Source organism: Coptis chinensis, chromosome 4, assembly GCF_015680905.1.
Source record: "Coptis chinensis isolate HL-2020 chromosome 4, ASM1568090v1, whole genome shotgun sequence".
In the NCBI taxonomy this organism is placed as follows: domain Eukaryota; kingdom Viridiplantae; phylum Streptophyta; class Magnoliopsida; order Ranunculales; family Ranunculaceae; genus Coptis; species Coptis chinensis.
The window spans coordinates 58328313-58353005 of record NC_141459.1 but is presented as its reverse complement, the minus strand read 5'-3'; the positions used below and the strand labels follow the sequence as shown (position 1 = coordinate 58353005).

The 24693-nt window shown below is 36.0% G+C and overlaps 1 long non-coding RNA gene and 3 pseudogenes across 2 annotated transcripts; 3 read left to right on the top strand and 1 right to left on the bottom strand.

Annotated features, from left to right (window-relative positions):
• Positions 1-3185: 3185 nt before the first annotated feature.
• Positions 3186-3770, top strand: LOC147504169 (ferredoxin, root R-B2 pseudogene; annotated as a pseudogene).
• A 4167-nt stretch (positions 3771-7937) lies between these two features.
• LOC147504167 (uncharacterized) lies at positions 7938-10812 on the top strand. Its single transcript, XR_015192996.1, has 2 exons — positions 7938-8500; positions 10316-10812. It is a non-coding gene; the product is annotated as an uncharacterized LOC147504167 (long non-coding RNA).
• LOC147504168 (uncharacterized) lies at positions 8655-10285 on the top strand (annotated as a pseudogene).
• Positions 10813-16907: 6095 nt separating the features above from the next.
• LOC147504166 (uncharacterized) lies at positions 16908-19133 on the bottom strand (annotated as a pseudogene). The gene is made up of 3 exons (XR_015220988.1): positions 18992-19133; positions 17902-18707; positions 16908-17739 (listed from the first exon to the last, which is right to left on the bottom strand). The product of XR_015220988.1 is annotated as an uncharacterized LOC147504166 (transcript).
• Between the last annotated feature and the right edge of the window lie 5560 nt (positions 19134-24693).

The window sequence follows — 24693 nt, the reverse complement described above, 5'->3', positions numbered from 1 at the left end:
ACGAACGTAGCCGGTTTGGCAAAATATTATATATTCATCATTACATTGTGAAATGTTAGCTATGGCTTTATGATTAAGATTTAGTTACAAGAAGTGGCCACAGAAGTTCAGATTTCATTGACAATTGGGCTCACTTTTTAATAGCTAGCTACTAAACTGCCCCATTTTGTCTTGAACATTGGTTGTGGGTTGTCTTTAGCTTCTTACACAATAATGTTGGTTGCATATATGCTGGATTTAGCAAGGATCCATTTTGTTTTTACTTATTAATGGATTTATGACTTTCACTATTATTATATTTATGCAAGAACTATCCAACGAAGGAAATAAAGACAACAATATTTTGGGAACTGACAGATTCCCCACCCATTGAAGTTTGGAAATTGGGTATTAGAGGCATTAAGAGCAAATTTTAGAAGTTTATTTGAGTAGCAAACCTATTCTCAGTGGTATCTTTGAGTGGTAGATCGAATTATTCCTAGTACAGTAGTATCTTTGAGTAGCAGAGTTATAAATTTGTTTACAATAGCCATATTTTAATTGGGCCTATTTGAAGCTCAATGGGCTCTATATTGGTCATTTGAAATATCTTGGTTTGTTCAATGTAATGGCATAATTTGTAGTGCATCTTACATATGATCTCTTATGCATTTTTGTAGTAATTGTGTAATGGATGTGATTAATTATATGCATTGAATTCATTTAGCTACTCTTTTCAAACTTTTGATGTTGACAAAATCAATAAAACTTGAGAACTTTTTGTTACTTCAGCAGTTCTTATTAGTTACTGCTTTTGTTGTTGGCTGTTGACACTTCACTTCGTTTGGCAGCCCATTGGATTGCAGACTTGCAGACATGTCCTTTAGCAGAAAACATTTGATATCAATTTGGGATCTTAGTTGTTTGATCCAAGCATGTTCTACCGTAAGACTATCTGCAGAACTATTGATGATAATAATTATGTGCTCATGATCGAATAAGCTAATCTTGCTATGTATTTAGCAAGATTAAAAACAATTAAGCTAAAATACCCACAAAATTTCTCTCAAAAAGATTGTCATTGGCGAAAATTGCATTTGCTTGCTTAACGACGCGGATGGAGTGTGCTTTCAATGTTCAGTCTAAGTATACACATGTGCGACAAGTTCTCACTAAGAGCCTAATAGTGCTCCAACATTGTTTGTATAACTCTTGAGCTTTAGGTTCTTATTGATAGCAATATATACCTTGGATTATAGGAGTTTGCTATTGACTTTTTATTTATTTTTCTAATTCTTATAAAGGGGCTTAACAACTATTCAAGTTTTGTTGGCATAAGACATATTTACTCATGGGATTTGAAGCACTTGTGGGTGTGCATTACTTTTATGAGCATATTGCTGTGTGAAATTGAGTATGTATGATGCACAAAAGTTCAATTTAAATATAAAATAATAGTGGAAACTCTCTTGATTTTTTCCAAATAAAATTGGGGTTAAAATAATAAATTGACACGATTTTATTTTGCTAAATTTACCCATAATGACTCGAGTGGCGTAGCCACGGGTTAAATTCTAGTCTATCTAATAAGGTAGGGTTTTTTTTGGCACAACAGGACAAAATAGCACAAAGGACGGCCTAGATCTGTTTGAGCAAGATCTAACGGTCGAGATATGCGTTCCGATTTAATTTTTGAATCAGGACACTGTCCGGGAACGGCTCCCGCTTGGTTATTTTGGCTTTGTTTCCATCGGGGTCGCGGGGAGCCCAATAAATCTTATTAAAATTCACTCACTAAAAGTTCGAGAGTTTCAATCTCAAAAAATGGCTGACGGAGGCAAAGCAGTTACAACCTTGAAGACCCAATGTTTCCGAGGCAGAATTGAAAGAGAAGCTGTCAAAGATGTATGAAGTGAAGGATCCAAAATCGATATTTGTTTTCAAGTTTAGGACTCATTTTGGTGGTGGCAAGTCAATTGGTTTTGGTTTGATTTATGATTATGTTGACAGTGCTATGAAGTTTGAACCTAAGTATAGGCTTATCAGGGTAAGTTAAACTAAAATCCCATACCTTTTTATCTTCATTTTGATTTGCTCATCTCACAACCTCACACAACGCTCGAGCAAAGTGCTTAGGTAATTTCAAGTCTAAGTCAAGCTCAAATCTTTGAAATATGGGTGCTATTTGATCGTTTTGAATCAAACTTTTTATTAGTTATGTTTGGTGTAGGAAGGACAAACTTCCATCAACGAAAATTGAATGGGAGAGGATCTTTCAGGAAGAACTTAACTCTAATCAAAGAAGGAGGATCGCTTAAACAATTCTGGATTTGCCAGGTGGTAATATTGTGATCATATTGAAATTCTTTAATTGCTACAATACTTAATGCAGTTGTAATGACGAAGTTTAAATTCAAATGCCTGGTAAAATATTGCTTACATATTTCTTCATGTTGTAGCTCAAAGTTTATTATTTTACTAATACTCAAAAAGGTTGAGGGGTTAAATGGGTGGATTTAACTTCTTTTGTTTACTAAATGAGCGTTATGTTGTACCGTTTTTACTAAATGACTCTGGAAGCAAATTTTAGGAGTTGGAAAGGGAATTTTATGCATGTTTCATATATGTTATGCCATCTCTAAAATTTGATTTTATTTCAAATTTAATTATATACAAGAACAAAGTTTGGAATGGGTACATCCATATAGTTACACCAGAAATAACCTTGATGTTAATGCAAGTTAAACCTATTGCTTCATCGGAAAAAAAAAAAAAAAAAAAAACCTATTGCTATATGCTATTTGTTCCATGCATGCCCACTTACTAGTCCCTTCTCATAAATCTGGTATTCAATATGTGATATTTGTGGTAGCTATCACAATGACCAATGGTCGTCGATTAACAGTAGCAGCAGGATGTCTGATGAACAGGAGAATGGGCTAGGAGCATATTAGGGTTACCAACCTATACGTGAATTTTCTATCGGTTTGATGGTCTATGTTATAAAAGATATAACAAATCTAGACTATCCATTTACTACTGGATTCTCATTTTAGTTCCTTTGCATTAACCAATTGAAATGATGGTCATCTTTTCTTGGTAAAGTTAGGATGCAAAGAGCATATATTGTTGAATTTGAATGCTTTGTTTTGCTCATAAATATATTAGCTCACGACCCAACTTACTTTCTGTGTTCAGGTGTCAGCATGTCGACTATGTCACTCCCATCTGCTTGCATAATCAAGAGTGGAGGCCAGAGCATAATCTCTGGTGCCTTGGTTAAGTGTAGATCTTCGTTGGGATCCATCAAGAGTGTCTCAAAGGGATTTGGCTTGAAGACTTCATCCTTCAGGGTGTCCACAATGGCAGTGTACAAGGTCAAGCTCATCGGCCCAGATGGCGATGAGAATGAGTTTGAAGCTCCGGATGACTGTTATATCCTAGACTCAGCTGAAAATGCAGGATTAGAGCTCCCTTACTCTTGCAGGGCAGGGGCATGCTCTACCTGTGCTGGGCAGATGGTTAAAGGTGTCGTTGATCAATCCGATGGATCTTTTCTTGATGATAATCGATGGAAAAAGGTATTTGTCGACATCGTCTCATACCCCACCTCTGACTGTGTGATTCACACACACAAGGAAGGTGACCTCTACTAAGTTTGTTTTTTCTGAACGATGTCCTTTGATCAAATGGGTATTGTTGTTGAAGTTGTGAACCAGATGTTTTTTTAGAGTAGGTTTGGTTGTCATTTTTTTCTCAAGATACAGTCTGCTAATGTGTTTAGTTCCTCTTGATTTATTTTGAGCCTCAAAACCAGTCTTGATAAGGCATGCAATCAAAAATATTTGGCATACAAATACCCAAAGTAAGTGAATAAAAATCTTTCTACTTAGCCATTGAAAAAGCCAAAAACATGTAAGAAGAAATGGTTCGTCATTGAAAATAGGAAAAAGTGGAAACTGATGAAAAAGTTATATCTACAATTATATGTTAGAGGCTTAGACATATTTGCAGTCCTGTTTGGTTTATGCTTTATACGCTTCAAAGAAAAACTCTTCCAACTTATCTTTGGACTTCATTCTTTCGAAGTGACCCAATCATCCTGGACTGGGAGTTCCTTAACAATGTCTCTTGGATAACCTTATTATGAAGAAAGTGGTGGAAACTGCTTTGTTTCCAGTAGTATGAATTTGTTGCTCCCGCATATATAGTACACATCTGACCTGTTTACACTTTACACTACTTTTTTCAGGTTTAAATTATGATTATCTCTGACCTCTTATCATCTACAGGAGGCACTGTAACCTTTGTTTTTGTTAGGTTGTTTTTCCTGCTACATATCTAGTATTATATTGGTTGTTTGTTCTTGGCAAGTACAACAATGGTAAAGTTCTTCTTTTCTAGCTCTTTTTGACATAATGGTCTTACTGTGGTGCTTTCTTAAATGCATCTTAAGTTTTTAATGCTCTTCTTAGTTTACTACATTTTTGGGTGAGTTATTTATGTTCTTAGGCCAGGTTTCTAATCACACATCTTTGACACCTTAGCGATTAAGATGGGTGTTAAAAAAGATTCGACACATTTAACACCGTGCAGCAATAGAATTGATGTACGACAGTTACTGATTCCATTGAAGGTTGTTTGTCACCCATTTGTTAAATATTTTATTTGTTGATCGATATTTTTACTTTGAGAAGGAAGAAAGAGTGGGGCAGTTCCAAGCTGTGCACCCACAAATAAAGATTTTCAGATTTTCAGCTTGGTCAAATCCTATGCAAAGATACAAATATATATGTTATTTTCAGCTGGCGGGGTGACAGTGAACTATTTTGAATGGGTTCAGGTACGGTATAGTACTAAATATTTGTGAACTTGGCCTCTCCTTTATTCTTATCTTAGAACTTCATATACCTCTATCTTTATACTAAGGAAAATACCTGTTCATTACATTTTTTTTTCCAGAACATTCAAGGTTTTATGTGGGGAGATGAGAAAGTTAACAATGAGCTGCAGAGGTACATGAGACACGCTTTCGCACTTTTGTTCAGTAATATCAAGGCAATGTGTCAATCTCAGGGTTGCAGCCTTTGAATGGGTGCCTTCACATTCAGTTGGTTCTCTCACCCACCTCTTAAGGGGTTGGGAATTGAAGCATAAGATCGATACATTTTTCATCATAGTTTAAGAACATATTTATGAGTCAGTCTTTACCTATGTATTCCCTTTTTATCATTTGAACTTATTTCTTAAGTTTGGGTTATTAAAGTGAACATTGAAAGATGATATGTATTTATTTATTAAGCTATAGAACACCTCGGGAGCCAAAAAAATTAATGAATTGGGGTTTGAGCTTAATTGGTTGATTTATCAATTGACTATATTTCCTTTTCTTCACAACATTTAGATCTTCTTATGCCTGCAAAGATATATCAATAGGCCTGCATGCTGGGGAAGTAGCCGGACCTTGAACATGTTCAGCATGATACAGTAACAATACAGATGTGTTGGATTCATGTGTATTTTGCTTTATTTAAGCTGCTAAATAAAGCTGCTAGAGATGTGTGTTAATGATCCTTCTATTTCTTGATGGTTACTGAGCATCATCTTCTTTTCATATCTACTTGCCGATAAGTATGAACGAGTTGGCCTATTTTCCCCCTAGAGTTTATAACCATTTAGTACTACGAATTTTCGTTTTTTTTACTAAATGGTACCCGAACTTTGTTTCTCGCCTATTCGTACCATGAAGTTTCAATTTAATACATCAGTTAATTTTCCATCCAATTCCGTCCAATTTCACTAACGGCGTTAGCACTATTCACGCTAGTACTATTCACACAACACTATTCATGTGAACATTGTTTTCACTATTCACGTGAGCAGTGTTTTTTTCAAAAATTCAAATTTTGAAAAAAAAAAAAAAAAAAACACTATTCACGTGATTTTTTTTTAAGAATTTTTAATCAATCTTAAAAAATAATTTTAAAAAAAATATTATTCACGTGAACAGTGTTTTTACTATTCACGTGAACATGTTTTTGTTTTTTTTTTTTTTTTTTTTTTTTTTGGAAATTTTATTGATACTGATGAAGAATTTTACAAATAATTAGGACAAGCGTGCAACAAGCTGCGCTGCAAGTCTTTTCTGAATAACAAATCTCATCCTTCTAAAAACAAACTCGTTAGAACCAGCTATCATAACGTTACTGTTCATAACTTTCTGAAGTCTCTTGAGAAGCTCAACAGACTGTTGTTCCAAGAAACCGAAAGTGTCGAAACTAAACGGAATGAAACAATGCTGGTTAGCCCTGCAAGCTTCCTCATGCTTCACCGTCTTTCCTGTCATTGCTCTCTTAGCTACTTCTCCCACCTCAAAGTCACCATTCCCCAACCCTACCAACGAAGAGACTCCAATTACATCAACACATGCATGTTTCCCCTCAGACCAACTGTAAATCAAGACATCCGCAGGCCGAAGAGTCGATCTTCCTTCATTCGGATCAGTGAGAAAGTTAACAGGAGCTTCTTTCTTCACTTGTACCCCATCCCTCCAAAATGCATCACATAAAATGTTTCTAACATGATCATGTCAGTATTTGAAACCTGGAAAATATCGACAGTGTGCTGCATGGTCCCCAAAAGCATCCAATCTACTCTTTTTGCAAACAGGGCATAAACCACCGTCAAAGTACAAAGGAATCATGAGACGGTATCGGAGAATAGAACGATATTCCACCGGCGACATTCGGAACACGCATGTAGAAAATCTTTTGCGTGTTCCGACTGCAAGCATCTCATAACTGCCTTTTGAAGAATAGATAAATCAAACTCCCTCTCGAGACCAGCAACAATCTTACCATAGAATGCTTCCGCCAAAACTTTTTGTGGTTTTGAGGGGAAGGTAGCATTCGCAGCCAGAGAATTGAGGTCAAAATTAGGTAGGCGGAGACTCAATGCACTATTAGCAGCATCAAGAATCTCATCCAAAGGCATTGTACCACAACTCCTAAGAATGTGGTCCTGAAGCTCAGAAGTTTGAAAACGGGATGCCACAAGAGCAAATGTAGAGACATCAATGGCACAATAAGTGCTGAGCTCGGAGACCATCACGGCCACAAGAAGTGCCTTTCGGAAACAACCTAATGCATAACAAAAGGGTGTCTCTCTCTACCAATAAAGGGGGCTCAACAAAGGGAACAATTGGTCTCACAGGTGGTTGTCGCATTGGGTGTTTCTCCTCTAATGCTTGAATAGTCTCCGCCGAGTTAAGGGCAACTCCTGATGATGACTATTTTTACCGCTGCCGTAAAATGCCCATCAGCAACCTTTTGTAAGCATCGACGCACATTCTGAGTAGAAACAGATTGCTGGGGTGGCTGGATTGAAGGAGGCTCTACTGCAGACTCTAAGAGGGCCCATCAGCAATCTTAAAAATTAGATTATTACAAAAATAAATAAATAAAAACACACACACACTGTTCACGTGAATAGTGTTCTTTTTATTATTTTTCATTAAAGAATTAATTTTTAAGATTAATTAAAAATTCTTTTAAAAAAAATCACGTAAATAGTGAAAACACTGTTCACGTGAATAGTGAAAACACTGTTAACGTGAATAGTGTTTTTGTTTTTTTTTTCCAAAATTTGTTTTTTTGGAAAAAAATATTATTCACGTGAATAATGTTGTGTGAATAGTACTAACGTGAATAGTTCTAACGCCGTTAGTGAAATTGAAGGGAAAATTAACTGATGTACTAAATTGAAATAAATTGAAACTTCGTGGTACGAATAGGCGAGAAACAAAGTTTGGGTACTATTTAGTAAAAAAAAACGAAAGTTCGTGGTACTAAACGGTTATTTTCTCTTTTCCCCTATTCTTTATAGGGACTTTTTCTCGAGCCTGCAAAGCAAATCATAGCTATTTGGGGAGTGGGTGAGAGAGAAGGGGGAGGGTGCTTTATGTCATTTGGCACATTGTTCATAAGCATAGTAAGCTTGGGTATATAAGATTTCTAGAAACCCACTTGAGTGTGGAGTGAAATAAATAATGACACTGATCCCATGCTGCCAATGGAGATGGTATTTTGGGAAGTTATTTCATAAAAAAGAAGAACATGCGCAGTCATCGTGTCTAGAGTGCCGACTGGCACAGAGATTCACTAGTATATATATAGGGGAGGGATACCGGATACGCCCACTCCCAATTTCACCCACTCCAACCCACTCCAAATCTTGCGCGCTCATCTCGCCCACTCCATCTCCAGATCTAACGGCTCAAATTAAAACAAAAACAAAAACCCTCAAACCTATCGTCTCGCCCACCAGCAAAAACCAAAACCAAATTTATACAAAACAAAAACAAATCTCCAGTCTCACCCACTCAAAATTTTATCAAACCAAATTTTCATTTCTCTACAAATCGAAACTAAATTCTCAATCCAAATTTTCAAACGAAATTCTCTCCCTAGACCCGCCGTGAGATATCTTCTGCACTACTCAAATAGAGTTCAAGCTGTTTCAGGCAAGTAAAAAAAATTTGTTTTCTTCTACATAGCCTGCATTGCTATAGTTTTTGTTGTTTTTTTTTGTTATTTTGTTTATCCCAATTGTTCTTGTGGCCTGTTTCATTATGTATTGAAGTTTGTGGTTATTCAAAGTGATTGTCTAGTTATCATTTCCTACATTACTACCATGAGAATGTTTCGATGGAGAACCTTTGCAGGCTTCATGGATAGGGAATTCGTGAGTCTCCACGGTGTGTCTTTGATGCTGTGTTGTTCAGCAATGAGGTTGACATACTTACAGTTCGATGGAATGAGTTGTACCCTTACATTACACAATTTGTTCTCCTTGAATCAAATTCTACTTTCACTGGGTTGCATAAGCCGCTTGTGTTTTCCGCTCATCGAGATGATTTCAAATTCATTGATTCGAGATTGACTTATGGCACTATTGGAGGGAGGTCTAGGAAAGGATAGAATCCATTTGTTGAAGAGGCATATCAACGTGTAGCCTTGGATCACCTTCTCAGAATAGCAGGTATAACTGATGATGATTTGTTGATAATGTCTGATGTTGACGAGATTCCAAGCAGCCATACAATTAATCTTTTGAGATGGTGCGATGAAATCCCTCAAGTCCTCCATCTCCGGCTGAATAATTACTTGTACTCTTTTGAGTTTCTCCTGGACAATAAAAGCTGGAGAGCTTCTGTTCATAGATATCAGACGGGTAAGATAAGGTATGCACATTATCAGCAGACTGATTACATTTTATCAGATGTGGGATGGCATTGCAGCTTTTGCTTCCGCCGTTGTAGTGAGTTCATTTTTAAGATGAAAGCATATAGTCATTTTGATATGGTAAGGTTCTTGCACTTTTTAAATCCCCAAAGGATTCAGGATGTAATCTGCAAAGGGGCTGACCTATTTGACATGCTTCCTGAGGAGTACACATTCCAGGAGATTATTGGGAAGATGGGACTGATTCCTCATTCTTTTTCAGTTGTTCACCTGCCGACATTTCTTTTGAATAATGTTGAAAAGTATAAATTTCTCTTGCCATGCAATTGCAAAAGGGAAAGTGAATAAGTCTTATAAAGATTGGAGTGTTTACATTGTAAATTTAGACACAAATGCTTAATGCAGTTGGGTCATTGCGGTAGGTGATGAACTTTAAGGTGGCCGTGGTATTGGATTTGGTAGACCAGAGATCCAGTTAGATGTAGACCATTCTTTTGAAACAAGGTTGGAGAGATTTGGATGTCTTCTACACTTCGGAGGTGACATTGTACATTGTCTTAGCCCTTTTTGTTTTGTTTCCTCAAAGGTGGAGCGGCCATCCATTTATGTTAAACAAGAAGCTTGCTTGTTGGTGTTAGGGGGGATGAGGCCCAGCTATACTTCTGAGGATACCTTGCACATAGTGCCTGTTGGTATACACATAATCCTTTGAATGTGAAACAAAACAACATTTTTATGCCCGATTTTTTGTTTTCATTGAGACTAATTATTCAAACATTCTTACAACTCATTTAGGCATTGTCTTCTACTCGTTTTTGTACATTTTTATTGCTACAGACATCTTCATGATAATGCCATTTATTCTTTATACATATGTCTGTTGATGGTGAAGTGGTTATGTTTGTATTTGGAGTGGTTATGTTTTTATTTGGAGTGGTTATATTTGTTTGTTCTTCGATTTGGAGTGGTTATATTTGTTTGTTCTTCGATTTGGAGTGGTTATGTTCGTTTTTGTTTGTTGTCATTTTCCGAAGACAACAACTATTTTTTAAATTACCTTGTTACTAATACTTGTTTATTACTATTTTTTGTAGTAATAATGGCTCCTCGATCAAAGAATGTGAAGAATGTAACGAAAACCATCTATCACAGTCTTGAAGAAATTGCTTAGTGGCGTGAGTAGTAGTTGGTCATCTTGACCCTTTGAAAAAAAAAGGAAGAAGGCCCCGCGTCGGCATCCGCTTGAGATTCCCGAGGAAGCAAGGAGATCGTTCCACGAAGCGGAAAACTTGACCCGGTGCAAATTTATTGGTGGGTGGTACCGTCGTGATCGTGTTTAAATTTGGAGCTTTGAAGTTGGATTAGGGTTTTGTTGGATTAGGGTTTGGTTAGGGATTAGGGTTTGGCTAGGGTTTGGTTGGAATTTGAAGTTTGAATTTATATGTTTGAAGTTATTAGTTATGAATTTCGAATTTGAAGTGATGTATATGAATTTGAATATGAAAATGTGTGTTTGAATTTGAAGTTGAATTTGAGTTTGAGTTGGAATATGGTTTGATATATATGAATATGATTTGATTTTGAACGTGAATTTGAGTTTAAATTTGAATATGATTGTATGTATATGAATATGAAGTTGATATTATGTGCATATATGAATTTGGTTTGGATATGAAATGAACTAAATCAAATAGTAAATTTGCTTTGATTTTGGTCCAAACGACCCACCCAGGTCGTACAACACCATAGAAAACGACCCCCACATATTGTTCACAGATGAAACTGACCTTAACGACCTCTTCAGATCGCTGGTCTATAGAGTCAAACGATCTGATGGGTCGTTTAGGTCAACATGAAGCGGTCTGAAGAGGTCGTTTAGAGTGACTCCGAGCGGTCTGCCAAGATCGTTTAGAGTGATTCTGAACAGTCTGCCAAGATCGTTTAGAGTGAAATTTAAATTCAAATTCAAAATGTCAAATGTCAAATTCAAATTCAAATATGAAATTCAAATTCAACATCAAATTCAAATTCAAATTCAAATGTCAAAGTCAAATTCAAATGTGAAATTCAACGTCAAATTCAAATTCAAATGTCAAATTCAACGTCAAATGTCAAATTCAAATTCAACGTCAAAATATGTAATCAGCACTAATTCACATACATCAAAACATGCATAAATCAACATTAGATAACATTACGCAACAAAATACGTACAAGCACTAATTACAAAACACATTAGATCTTGAGATAATCTCGCAAGGTGATGGGGTCATCTAAGGCAAATGTATACATGGCAGGGTCGCTTGGCTGAATACCTAAACGATCTGATGGGGTCATTTAGGTCTAAAGCCAAGCGGTCTGCGTGGGTCGTCAAGGGCAAATATCTCTGGAAACGATTTCTTTAGATCGTTTTGAACACTTCTATGTAGGGGTGGGAATTTGGCCCTAACGACCAACCCTACCCCGACCCTAACCGACCCGACCCTAAGCCCTATAAAACCCTCACAACTAAAAGCCTCACAGAGTTTAGGGGGCCGCCCAAACCCCTAATGCCTTCTAGGGCGGGGCTAGGGCTAAGATTCTAAAACATAGGCCCGACCCTAATTCAAATTTCTCATTAGCCCGAATACTAACCAAGCCCTAACCGCCCCGTTTCACACTTTCACTATAAATACACATACCATAATTGTTCAACTCTTTTGTTAAATATTTTCAATTAAAATAACATTGTCCTTTGTAATTTATCACTTACACCCAAGGGTACTTCCAATAACTTGTCTTATATAACAAAAACTTGTCAACTTAATGACCATGAAGAACAATGAGCACTAGCCTAATAAAAATAAGACTTTATTCCTTTGATCATCAAGTCAAAGTCCATAATTTATTATTCTCAATTTCTTTTCTCACTTATTTCTTATAAATTATATTTTTATTCACATCCAAGCCAAGTCTAAAACTAAAGATTTCCTTCCACACCATTAAAGCAAAATACAGAGCAGACATTTGTAACATAGAAACCAAAAAACAACCTTTGTCAGAAAAATGACATTTGTAATTTCAAACCTTTCTCCATCACTTGTTCAAAAGCCAATATTTTCATTTCCATATACAAAGCTTGAATCACTTTTAAATTAGAAGAAAGGTAATATTATATTTGTTTGAATCTATTATAGAAATAATTTATGATATTACAAATAGTTTAACAACTTCCATGACCCTTAACCAAAACTATTATGTTTCTTCTTTATATCTATTACTTCTTCCTTTTAAAATGATAATATAATTATTTGTCTATGTATTTCAATTTAAAATGTAATTTTAGTGAGGTTTGAGTACAAGGAAGAACAAATTCGAACTCTCGATGTACTTGATTTCATTAGATTGTGGATGTGCATTTTAAATTTTTGGACTTATACTGATTATTACTAGATTGGTGGGACTTTGAGTTTGTAGATTATTGTACATTTTTGTAATATAAATGAGTTTTAAAACTGATGTAGTAAATATGTATATATATATATATATATATATATATATATATATATATATATATATATATATATATATATATATATATATCCGCCCCTAAAGCCCGGCCCTAAAGCCTTTAAAGAGGGCTTAGGGTAAGGTAAGGGCTTGAGGTTTAGACTTGTGACCCGCCCGACCCGACTCTATGCTGACTTTAGGGCCGGGCCGACCCGGCTCTAATATTTGAAGGGCTTTAAATGTTTAGGGACGGGCTAGCCCGACCCGGCCCATTGCCCACCCCTACTTCTATGCAACCTGACTGGGTTGTTTGGAGCAAAAACTTGCAATTTTCAACTTCAACTCAAATGAATATGGATTGATGTATATGAATATGAATTTGAACGTGAATTTGAATATGGTTTGATGTATATGAATATGAAACCATCAAACCATATTCACATTCAAATTCATAACCAAATTCCAAATTCATATGGGGCCCCAATTCATATACATAACTTCAAATTCCAAATTTTTATTAAAATAACTTCAAATTCCATACATTCGTATACATCAAATTTACACCCATACATTTGTATACATTACTCTAATCACCTACACCTACTACATTACTCTAATCGGCATAATCCGCTTGTCGTGTCGATCCCCTCTACGGACATATGCCGAGGTTCCTCTTCCTTTTTTTTTCTCAGGCGGGTCACCTCGACCTGAGCTACTACTCCCGCCACTAAACAATTTCTTCGCACCTATATCGATTGTTTTCGCTACAAAAAAAAATCATAAACAAGTATTAGTAACCAAAAGTTTCAATATAATAATATGAAAACAAGCTTCATCAATAAAACGAATACGAAAACGAAACATAATCAATTAGAGAGAGTTTCAAATATTACCAAGGATGACGAAACAAAACAAGACGGGTTTCAATGAAACTTAATATTAAGAGCATCACCAATGGGATTGTGTAAAACATTTTAAGTGTAAATCTAACATCCTACACTTTTAGTTTAAAAATGTGTAAACATTGCCTTGTAAGACAAATCCAACTTTGATTGAATGGCATTAGCCAAAAGTTGAATTCCAAATTTGCATGTCAAAGTTCGTGGCAATTTGAAAACTATTACAATGAAGAATCATACCTTTCACCCCCAATTCCGACCATTCCAATCACCTATCACTAAGTTCAAAGCAAAGCCTTCAAGACCACCAGTATCCGAGTTCCTACTTCCTTCTCTATCTCTATGCTCATTAGACTTCATAAATGATGCAGCTCCCTTTCCATTGCTCAACAAAAGGACTTGGCTCTCCTCCAATTACATTCTCCACCTCAGCATTCTTAGACCCATCCTTAATTTCCTTCAATTCAATATTATCAACTGAACCGAAAGGTATCAGCTCTACATTTTCAACAGTCTTATTCCAATGACAAACCAACTCAAAACTACCGCCATTTGGCAGCTTTAAAACTCAATTATCACCTCTTTCCCAATTCAAATTCTTGTCACTCTTTACAACAACAAATTTAAACTCAACAGGGACACCTCCTCTTGATTCCACTTCACAAACCCACCCATTCTCAGTCCAATTCATCTTAAAACTTTTCTTCCATGATCCTAACTCCTTTAAAGACCCAAACATTGCCACGGTCTCACCAAACTTAACTGGGTGATTCAAATGAACCTTAATCATAACTTTCCCACTTCCTTGTTTTGACATATTTTCTCTATTAACATATTTTAGTCATTTGTCATTAGTTATACACAAAACTATCAAAAGGGGTTAGGCAAAATTGAGGAAATGAATGAAATATATACTTTGAAGTACCTATTAGCGAAGGAAACACCAGTGCAAGTTGATAAAATGAAATGAAAATTTGGTTTGATAAAATTTTGAGTGGGCGAAACTGGAGATTTGTTTTTGTTTTGTATAAATTTGGTTTTCGTTTTTGCTGGTGGGCGAGACAAAGGGTTTGAGTGGATGAAAAGTTTTCATTTTTTCTGTTTGTTTACTTCAGTTCTGTTTTGTTTTAATTTCGACCTTAGATTTTTGAGATGATCTCGCGTTTTTGAGTGGGTGAGATTGGGAGTGGGCTGGAGTGGGCGTATCCCTCCCCATATATATATATATAAAGGGATAGTGCCACATTATTATGTGCACATTATAGCCACATTTTCGACATACAAATGCATTAAGACTTGATTTTTTGTGGAGATGATCTCCCCACCAGGTAACCTCTCAAAACTCCTTTCTATTTCATTCGTTTAATGAACTTTTTTTATGTTTCAATTTGATACACTTATTATATTCTCCGTTATTCACGGTTAAGTTCGATTTAAATGACGTGTCATTTGTTACTATATATATGGGGAGGGATAGAGCCACATTCACTGTAGCCACATTGTAAACGAATTCAAACAAATTTGTGGACTTAAAAAGTTAAAAGTTGAATGAAGTGTTGAATATTTGTAGATAGGATCTCCCCACCTTGGAGAACATGCTCACAAAAATGTAGCTCATTCAAAGAACTTTAACCTTAGGACATGCTCACAAAATTTTTGGAGCATTTTGAGAGAGTGAAGAGGCACAACTGACTACTGAGCTCAAGCCTCAAGATGTGTTCACCGATCTTACTATATTAGAAAAATATGGGGTAGGAAGAATAGTGTTTTGGTGTCACATTTGTGTCCGTCACAGGGGCAAAATGGTAATTATCTGATTTTCAAAGACTTAAAAAAAACAAAATTGATGGAATAATGGTAAATATTTGAATGTTTAAGTCTTAAAGATAAAAACAGTGGGCCAAGAATAATAGTGTTCACACTTTTTTTTTTTTTTTTGTCATTTTTGGTTTTTTTTTATCTCTTCTGTAGACTAGGGGTGTGCATCGTACCCAATTACCCAAACTGGAACCGAAACCGTTTATAGCAGTTTTGGGTCCTAAAATGTTAGAACCATTTAAAGTGGGTCTTCAAGAACCGAACCGATAAAGAACCGAAATCGTTAGAACCGAATAGTAAAAAACCGATGGGTACCCGAACCGAAATCGGAACCGATTAGTATGATTTTGATATATAGAATTTAGTATTATATTACACTAAATAAAGGCAAACCCAAATATTATTATTATATATAGTCTATATTTGTTAGGTGTAAAATTATACTAAATACATATAATATTTTGCATAATAGTGAATTTGTGTTATTAAATGCATTTTTTATAATATTACATTAAATATGTGTATTATAAATATTAATAATAATGTTTACGTGTCTACGTCTACACGTATAGTCGTATACTATGAATTAACTAATGCACTGTCTATATTAACTAATACATAAACATGTACGTGCTTGATATATTGCATGTATATATATTGGATAACGAATACCTGCAATGCTAACTGACAATTGTAGTACATGTGGTATTTATTCTATATATGACGCATTACGGGATTTAAAATATATACATACGTATAATATATAATGTATGAGAATGTATTTAAAATTTTTAGATAACTTTCAAATACTATTATTGAATTTAGGACCATTACTTCTTATGAGAGGACAAAAATATCGATGACAAGTGTTATAGTCGCCGTAAACCAATTTTTATATCGGTTATATAACTAAAAATAATAATTTTAACAATAAAAATGTATAACCCGAGATGGAACCGAAACCCGAACCGGAACTGACTTAATTAATGGGTATGGGTTTGGGTTTTCAAAATATAAGAAAAAACCCAAAAGAACAGAACCCAATGGGAACTGCTAAAAATAGACACCCCTACTATAGACCCTACTAGAATAAAATAATTAAAAAATATAAAAAGAGAGGGAGACTGTTTTTTCTCTCTCTAGCTGTGATATTTGCTAGTATATTGAAAATATTAGTTTGATATTTCAGACTGAAATATTGAGGTCTATCAATCTATGATAGTTTGAAAATATTGGATCCATTCCACATTATACCAGCCAATAAATCAAGCATATTGAATGTTTTTGGATCACGCACCAGTCTTATGCAACGGATTGACCAGAGACCAACTACATTACCAAAGAAAAAATATTTTTTGCCTCATTTTAGTTTGAAGTTTTTTCATGACTTCTCTTCCTTTCACATGTACAACTACGTAAATATACCACTGCTAATATATGACACAGCGAAAAAGTGTGTTACATCTCTGACTAAGTTCTTTTATTCAAAGAACTTCTTATTCTCTCGGCATTGCTCAACTCCATCGGTGACTGTTTGTTCCTCTATGCAGTGTTTTAAACATGAAGAGGAGACTGACTCACAACCATTTTTCTCTATATGAATAACTAACAATGTCTTGGCAACACCACCTTCAAGGCTAACTGTGGCATGAAGGTCGGGCCATGCAAAGCAAGTGAGCATTTCTACTACTATTACATTCGATACAAGGACAAAGATACTTTCAGAATGAACAAGAGAAGGATGATGACTCAGAGGCCACAAAGTCCACACCATCTTGAATTCCTCGACCTCACAACCCAATTTTTGCTTTCCATGAGAATGAGAATAGGCCTTGTAAGAAATTGGAAATAGGGCTCTCTTTGACTTCATCAACTGCCATACTTCCTCAATATTTTGGAAGCAGTGATTCTTCCCAACAATCTCAAGACATTTTAAAGAATGGTACAGGTAAAAAGCTTCCTCCAAACTCAACTCATACCATTGATTATCTTCATTGTCTGTGATAATGGGATGACCAAAACACGCTCTATTAAGTAGATCAGCTTGTTCAAGCCCCACTTGAAGAAGTACAGCAAAGCCTGCAAGCAATCCACATGCCTTTGACTGGGATAGAGAAGATTGAAGTTGTGCAACAATTTTTGACATAGGATTTGCAAAAGCAATAGCTTTTGAACCCTTCCCCTTCCATCTTGTGTTTAAATCCACCATCATTGGAGATGGGGAAGTAAGAGTTAGATTCTGACAAACTGAGAACTTGTTGAAATGATAATGAGGAGACCTTTGGACATGATGGATAGCATCACAGAAGGTCCTGTCCCAAAAATAGATTAGAACAGACATAAGGAAGATGCACCATAGTTATTTGATTTAAAAATCATAGACTTCCAGGAATTGTTTTACTTGATAATTGATATAAAGTTTCCTATACTGACAGAAAACTAGCAGAAATTATTTTCTAAATTACAGTACTTACTCAATTCCATTATCCGAAGTTGTATGTTCCTCGTGACATTGCTCCGGATTCCATCTAGCAATTATTTGTTCCTCGACAGTGTAATGCTCGAAACATGAAGGTGAGACCCTATTGTGAACATTATTGATGTGAAGAAGCAACAATGTTTTGGCAACACCATCTTCAAGTCGTAACGTGGCATGAAGAGAAGGCCAAGCCATCAAGCGTGTTATATCCTCATTGCCTTTCAGTACAATCACCGCATATTCAGAGTGAACCAGAGAAGGATGATGATGGTACGCCACAAAATCCACGCCATATTTAATTTCAGATTTCACAACCCAGTTTTTCGCTCTAAGATGAGAATAGGCCTTGTAGAAAATCGGAAACAGTTTTCTCCTTGATGTCATAAACTCCCATAGTTCATCATTCTCGAGACATTTATCTCTCCATACAACCTCAAGACACTTTAAAGAATGGCAAAGGTAAAAAGCTTCCTCCAAACTCAGCTCATAGTGTTTCTTATCCTTACGGTGTGGACAATGTGACAACCAAAGCAGGCTTGATCAAGTAAATTAGCTTGTTCAAGCTCAACTTCGAGATGTACAGCACAATATCGATCACAGTGCACAACACGATCCAGGAGCAATCCAAATGCTTTTGATTCAGTTAGAGAATTTTGAAGCCTTGAAACTATTTTTGACATGGGATTTGACAGAGCAAAAGCTTCAGAACCTTTTCCCTTCCATCTTGTCCCAAATACAACCATCGTAAAAGATAAAAATGACGACGGTAATAATGGTGTTAATATATGACAAGAATTATTCCTGGGGAAAAAAAAACAAGCAGGGTCAAAAGGTTTCCCAATACAATTTCCACTAAATACTGAGGTTCAACATCATAGTTTTCAATAATATTCATTTGATTCTCCACCCAATGTTTTCATTGAAGGATTTGTACGTACGTTATACAAAATTGGATACAATCAATTACTGAACTCAAATGTGTAAATTTTCACTCCAAGAAAAGAACTTTTTTGTAATAGCAATTACGTCATCTTTGGTATTAGGAATGTGTATAGTTCAATTAATTTGGGAAAGAGAGAGAGTACCTGTTCCTTAATAACTGATTCCACTTCAAACACGTTTTCCATTATTGCTTTCAAGTAGTTGAGACTTGTTGACGCGAAAGAGTGGCGAGAGAAGGAAGTTTGAAAGCGGAGGTAATTTTTTCGCGTTTTCTTGTTAAGTTAGGTAACTCTTATTTTCTCTACGCACGTGCCGGAGCAGTCTATCTGATGGTCCAGGGTCACAATCGCTGCTTGTTGATTGACTTAAAAGTTAAAATTATATATCTTTGTGGCAAAATGTCTAAAAATGCATATGGTCTAGAGCGAGTCTAAACTCTATAATAGCATCTCCAATGGGGGGTGTAAACCGTATAAAGTGGAAAATTTATAGTCCAAATGTCAAAAAACTCTTTCCAATGGAGCTGTAAACATTTTTATTAAATAAAGAAAGAAAGAAACATTTGTTTTTGGCTTTTATGTTTCTAAATTACTATGAAAAAAAAATATAAACTATAAAACTACTAAGAAAAATCACTATGACGAAAGTGATCCGCCCAATAGAAGGTGCTTAAAATTTAGTTATTCTAATTGTGAACCATCTCATGGTTTGGCCTCCCTAGATCCCCCACCTCTTGTTTTGCAAGTAGGCAAATCTAGTGAAGATGACTAGTTCTATTTCTAGATAATCTAGTCTCTCCTCTTATACTCTCTAGTTAGCCCTAGTTAAAGCCATTCCAACCAGAGAGAAAGACGAAACTAGAAACAATTAGAAATCACCCATAGAAGGAAAAAGTTTTTGAAATCAAGGGCTTCCAGCTGCTAACTATCCCACGGTATGACATGCCTATGGAAGACGAAACATGCTAAACAACCATGAGAGACAACCATAAGACACCTTCACTCAATCTCCATCGCCCTATGCTTTGTTTCACATATCTTCTTTATAGAGGAAAGACTACTCAGCGTCAAAGGTGAGATTGAAAGAAAAATGCTTATGTAAGACATAAAATGTAAAAACAGAAAGCAGGGATATTAAAATAAAAATAGGAGTTGTAAATGACAGGAATTTTAAAGCTATTCTAAAAAGAAGTGTAAAATAAAGAAAAGAAAATTTGTATACTTGCTCCATAAGGGTACACTACTCAAATGACAAGTAAAAGTGCAAACGTGGAATGCGCAAGATATACTGTGGACTTAAGGCTTTGACACTTACAACCACACCCTCAAAGTGGAGAGGTCCGGTTACCTTATTGATGTATCCCCTCAAAGGAAAAGATGGAATGGAATGGGAAAGGAATACATCGGAAAAGAGGAGTCAATCCTAGTAGATGGGATGATTAAGAAAGAGTTTTAGCGCTCCAGCTTTGTTCACATCGCTTGTTGCTTCAAAGGCTGTGTTTGTTGGTTTATGATTAGGAATAGCTTGACCTAGGAACACACCTTTCTGGGTTTTATCTTGGGCTAAAAAGTTCAGAGATTGTTGCATGGATGCTAGGATTTGGGTTTGTTGTTGCATGACAAATAGCATTATTTTGGTAGGCTTATCTGTTTGGACACTAGTTGATGGTGTAATGGGAACTAGGTCTCTTTGGTTGTTGATAGGTGGGTTTTGATAGTTCTGGTTAAATTGGGATGGAACTAATGCTTTGTTCTGATTGTTATAGGTACATTGTCCTTGTCCTTGTCTGAATGTATTTGTTGGTTTGTTGAAACCTGGTGGTGTTTGGTTTTGTGGAATGTTGGTCCATGCGAAATTTGGATGTTGTCTCCATGGTGCATTTGGTACATTGAAAGCACGTACTTCTTCTAGCTGAAGTGATGATAGGTTTGTGATCAAGGGACAAGTGACATCTATATGATTTAAGCTTAGACAGAAATTGCATGGTGAGGTATTTACGTTCATGACAGGATGAGGGGTTTGGTTTTTTTTGTTTGGTTGTGAGGGCATCTATCTTTCTTGTGAGGGTTTCGATTAAGGTTTCGATTAAGGTTTCGATTTCAGGATCTAATTTCACCTCAAAAATACCACTAGCTTTAGATGTACTGGGTTGGGTTGTTCTGGAATTGTTTATGTCGCCCCAATGGGTACTCTTTTTGACTTGGTTTTCAAGAAAGGTTAAGGCTTCAGTTGCACCTCTATCCAAAAAATTACCATTACTCATAATGTTGAAGGTTACTTTGTGTTATGGGAGAAGGCCTTTGAAGAAACATTGGACAAGAGTGGATTTTTCTAGTTTATGGTGAGGACATGAATGGAGTAGGTTGGAGAATCTATCCCATGCTTCGGAAAATGTCTCACCCGGACTCTGTTTGAATAATTGTATCTTGCTTCTTATCTCTTCTATTTTCTTCGGCGGCGGATAGTACTTCTTCATGAAGGACAACACAACCTTTTCCTATGTATCGAAAGAGTCGGCCTTCTATGAAATAAGCCAAGCGTGACTCTTACCAGCCAGAGTGAAAGGAAACACTCGTAGCTTAACCTGATCGTCGGTGACGCCCGGATGATGAAAGGTATTACATACTTCATGTATCCAGCGTAAATGCTCGTACGGTAATTCGTGTTCTAACCCATGGAAGATGGGTAGAAGATTGAACACGTTCGGTGGAATGCAAAAATCACTCATGAGTGGTGTGAGTCGTATACAAGATGGAGGCCCATCTTACAACGGTGTGTAGAAGTTGGAGAGAGGCTTTTTAGCTTGCATTACTTCGTCAGCCATCTTATGAGATGGAGGACTAGAAACAGGAGATTGTCTAAGGTGATGAACTCTCCTACGTGAGTAAGTTTTATTCTTACTAATACTAGAAGTGCCTGAATGCAGTATCATACGCTTTTAGCAAGACCCCAAAACTATCCTAACATGCGCAAACGGTGCAATGTATGCTCAAGAATTCAAAATTTATTTTTGCAAGTACGGAGTTTTGAAAACTTTGGTTTTGGTCTATATTTTACTATGCCCTGTTCAGAGGAACAATTAGGCGCGAGACTAGTATGGCTCTACTACACGTCTCAGAAGAGTATGTAGTCACTTCACTAAGTGGTGTGCTACCAAGAATCTCACTCCCGATGAATCTAGGGGAGGGGAGTGAGGAAGGTAGTTGGTCCACCGGAATCTAGTAACTAATTACTTTAGCTAAATTCTCGTGGCTATATTTTTGTCCTTTTCTGGAGGAGCGTGACTACTTTGGGCTCTAGTTGATTGATTTTAATTAATTTATTTTTTTGGTCTAGGGCTTTTAAGAATCAAGCAATGCCCAATTTACCTACATTGGGTAATGACTTCCCAATAGTTATCATGTGGCTCGGGTTCAGCCTTATGTGCGAATGTAAATTGCAGTGCGGAAAGTAAATTTCAAACAATCATGTAAGCATGCTTGAACACACAAGTTATCCTCTTACTTAGGCTTTGAGAAAGTTTAGAATTTACCTCTCAAGCCGTGCCTACACGCTGCTTGAGGAGAAGGCGACGTCGGTTGTCACGTGATATGAGAATCAGGTCCAACCTTTCGAGCTTTACCCTGTTTTAAGTTACAATAAAGGCCCACTTAAAAAGCCCACAAGTTGGGTTTTTGACAATTTATACAACTTTACCTTCAAGGGCCCAAACTTAAAACTAAACTAATATTATACTAATCTAATTAACTTGTTTTATATAGATAATTTAGATTAACTAAAGTCAAATGGACTTAGAGTGTTGATTACCAAGTTGATTCATAGTGTGTGAGCTACGATCCACAACTTGTCTCACACACTTGAACTTCCCAAGGCAATTAAAACTCTAATCCCTTGGTATGTATATAACTTAAACCAAGTTTAACTCATGTTCATCATACAGAATCAATAAAAAACCAATTTTTCCTAATTTTTTTCGTTTTTCTTTTTATCTCTAACTATTACAAGCAAGTTCCACTGACTTCTCCTACTCTATTACCTACTCTATTACAAAATCTGGGCTCAGAGTACAACTATTCATCAAAAACCAACTAAGATGCCAAAAAATTGGACCCACGTCTCTGGAGGTGACTAGGTAGTGGCCCTTAGCCCATTCGCGGTCGCCCGCCAGCGCTGATGAACTTTAGTCGTCTTTTGGCTTTGTCTTCAGCTCCTTTCCAACTTTGTTGTCCCACAACCTGATTTGTAAGAAGGTAGATCAGTACTGAGAAACAATAAAATAAAATGATGAAAAATTGAAAAAAATAGAAATGGAGGGATGAGAATAATGCTCCCTTCTTAGATTCTCCACCAATCACTCTCACTCCTTCAATCCATGACGGTGGCGCCATTTGAAGTTTTAGATAGTGGTGGTAACTTCAAAAGAGTTTGTTTTAGAAGTGAGGTTCATCCTAAATTATTTAGAGTTTGAGTAAGGGAGATGTGAAGAAGAAAGGTAGACTCTTGTATGGATTAGAATGGTTTTAAGCTAATGAAAACATTGAAAGCTTTAGTTATTGGTATTGAAATGCCTTGAAAACATGGAAGGAAAGATTGATTAAAACTTGAAATAAGAACAACAAAATGAGATTGAAGATTGAAACAAGAACAAGTAAATAACAAGTGAATATAGAAATACGACCAAGTAAATAACAAGTTTTGATTAAAAGAAAATAAAACAACAATAAAGTAAAAATATGAATTGAAAAACTAGACAAGAAATTAAACAAACCAAATGGCTTGGATTCTAAGACAATGTATGGTTTCTCTCTCCCTTACTTTTGGGTTATATACCTATACTTTTGCCTTTTACAGATTTGCACTTCTCCATTGCAAATTAGACACCTCACATTTCACTTTTTCTTTTGCTTTTTGGTTTCTTCTTGACCAAGGTAGGTTTTAGGAGAATGTCATATTTTGAGATAAAGGCCTCCATCTCTGGTTTTATGAATTAAGGGATTTAACCTTTGACTTTGATCGTTGACTTTGACTTTTTCAGCACTTTTCCATAGCAGCTTCTGGTCTTCATAATAATCGTAATTAAGGTTTATTTTGGTGCTAAGATGCAGCTTTTATGATAAGTGGTCTGAAATATTCCTTACCCTGAAAAAAGTAATAAAAACTATGAGTTGTCTTTTCGTTAAGCGAAAGAAAGGTTGTAATGCAGCAATATATGGATAATAAAATGCACATTTGGGAGCTGACCATTTAGCATCCGTCAGTTAAGTGATGATGTGTCTATTTTTTTTTTAATTTCGTTTTATTTGTATTTTCCACTCAGCATACCACCTCAGCACCCGAAACTTACCCATATAACCCGTTTTCATCATCTCTTTCATCCATTTTCAAACCCATTTACATATATGATATGGCAATTAGGTTATATAACTCAAGTAATATGCGTATGTCTATATTCTAAGGATGTACATAATAAGTTACATCTAATGAATCTCTACTTTTGTACTGCACCAGGGATCAGTCTCCCAATTACTACGCCGATTAGTATAGCCCAAAGTCTTAATAGGTGAAGACGTGGCATAACTAAAAGGTGACCTCTGATTAAATAACTTGCGATCATAATCAGCTCTTTTCTGTGGATCTGATAAGCGTAGAATAAGCGGCGTGGATCTTGATAAACTTATCGGCTGACGTGTCTTTTTGATCCATTGAAACAACATCTGGATGACAAACTCGAGCTAATTTTTGATACGCGATCAGCTCCCAAATGTGCGTTTTATTACCTGTATATTACTGCATTACAGTCCTCTCTTACGCTTAACGAAAAGACAACTCATAGCTTTTACTGCCT